The sequence below is a fragment of the Lepisma saccharinum genome, chromosome 4 (genome assembly GCF_977018435.1).
Source record: "Lepisma saccharinum chromosome 4, izLepSacc3.1, whole genome shotgun sequence".
Taxonomy (NCBI): domain Eukaryota; kingdom Metazoa; phylum Arthropoda; class Insecta; order Zygentoma; family Lepismatidae; genus Lepisma; species Lepisma saccharinum.
Window position 1 is genome coordinate 15495883 of NC_139232.1, and position 2233 is coordinate 15498115.

Consider the following 2233-nt stretch of genomic DNA (forward strand, 5'->3'; position numbering starts at 1 on the left):
GACGCACTTTGCAGAATCGTCCGGTACTGTGCAAGGTATCTTTACGGAAATTTTGCCTAAAATCGTGAGAAATTTGTTTCCTTGCATTCAAAGGTGACGACAATTCTCTCCAGATGGGAGAGAACCTGTTTAGTGTTTCAAACTGCATACAAATGTTCCTATTTTCAATTTCAGGACGAAGAATCCTATTTTTTTTAGCATTCCTATTTGTATTTGCGATTTTTGTATAATTATGTATTGTATTACTGGTTTATGGTTTCAAACATCATGGAATGTGAAAGAATTTTAAAAAATCACTACAGCATTTCTTTTAAAAAAGAAGAACTGTTGCAAAGTTGGCTACTACATGTTGGCTCTGAAGTGCCATGTTGCCAAATTTACGAAATCAGGAATTTTAATTTTTTTTAGCGCGGACAAATAAGATGTTGCGAATAGTACATAAAATCAAATGTTATAAAGTAAAGTAAAGTGTTCCCCTGTGCTTAGCACCACGCCATAAAGGCGTATAGGGGGTGTGGGGGTAACGTCCCACACTTTCATGATCCGGTCGTGAGTGGGGGTGATGTGATCAGCATCACGCCCCTGACCGCCTTTACCCCCCCCCCCAGGTACCCATATTATTCGACGCTGGGTGGGCGCCGGGGCCGCTTCCAACGTTAGAAAAGTTCCCGGATTTGAACCGACCGGGGATCGAACCCAGTACCTTTAGCATGGTAGTCAGACGCACTACCGACTTTTTTTCCCCTTAACCCGCTTTTTTTTACAATATAACTATTAAATACTACTACTTTTTAACAAGGTTTAACCATACTTCATTTGTGGTTACATTCACAAATGTTACATTATTGTTGAGTCATACAGTGTGTGTTGAATATAGTTTGCATATAACCTTTTTTTTTTACTAGGTAATTTTTTTTCCATATTCATTTCGGTAATAGTCCCTCATATTGTTTCCTGTTTGTCCATTGAAAACAATATATATCATGTACAATGAAATGTGTTTGCCGAAACCCGGGATCGAACCAGGCACCTTTAGATCTTCAGTTTAACGCTCTCCCAGCTGAGCTATTTCGGCTGTTATTGAGCCACCGCGGCCACCCAAATGTTATGTGCTGCTTTTTTCAATAGAGAACCAATCGTGAAATAATTTTAGGAAGGCGTTCCAACTTTTAAGAAAGATTTTGTTTTAAGTCCACTTTATGCACGGTAAGGCTAATCGTGACTGGACATACAGTTTGAAGCGGGGTCCACACCGCTAGTCTCCTCCACCGGGTGTCGAACCCGAAGACCCTTGATTACAACAACATTTAATGGTGAAGAATATATTATAACATTTGCCTCTGTGATTTTACAAGTGTTTTGTTATAAAACACGAATTTTGCATCGTGAAATATCTGTTTCAATACTTGAAATAATAATATCTGTAAATTGTGCTTGGCGAGTGGCCATTTACTGTGAGTAAATATGATTATTTTTGCTATTCAGCCATAATGTTTGCTAACTTGAATCAAACCTAAATGTGCTGACCAGTTGTAAATATTTGTACTGAAAGTCAAATCAAATAGATGACAGAGGAGTACCCAGACCACAAGCTACAAAAGCAAATGTGTGTTTTGATTGAGTACTGTGGTAATCATTAATATTTCCTCACGAATGATAGAACAGAGTTTTGATATTTCCGCAAATGCCAAAACGCTTCACATTCTGTCTTCAACGTCATAGATATTTGTAGATTCAATTTGCCAACTGAAGTAGAAGTCACCAGCGAGATATGATTCGCTGTATATTCCAGACTGTGAAATGCAGCAATATTCATACGTAAATCGCAACATCCAGACTACAAGTTGGCACAGAGGCAAGAAGACAGAAGAGGCGTAGCAATTTTCCACATGAAAGGACATGAAAAGACATTCTACAAAACAATATATTGTCTGAATGTCGCTGTTGTACTTGAGACGTGAGAGAAGCAGAGAACAAACTGCCTTAAATGTCACGGACAACGCACCAAGTAGAGAATATTCATGGTTTCTCCCGTTATTAAATATTTCGAAAGGAGTGAAAAATATTTTTTCACGTTTCGTATATGTACTGAAAGAATTTCATGAAATCACATACGCACCTCCAAAGTTCTAATGTAAAATTCAGGTTGCATATTATTAGTGCTTCAGTTAGGCCGCCTGACTACCATGCGAGAGACCCGGTCTGATCGCCGGCGGGAGAGAACTGTTTTTTT

The 2233-nt window shown here is 38.6% G+C and overlaps 1 non-coding gene across 1 annotated transcript; it reads right to left on the bottom strand.

Moving 5' to 3' along the window:
• Positions 1-1002: 1002 nt before the first annotated feature.
• TRNAF-GAA (transfer RNA phenylalanine (anticodon GAA)) lies at positions 1003-1075 on the bottom strand. Its single transcript has one exon. It is a non-coding gene; the product is annotated as a tRNA-Phe (tRNA).
• Positions 1076-2233: the final 1158 nt, after the last annotated feature.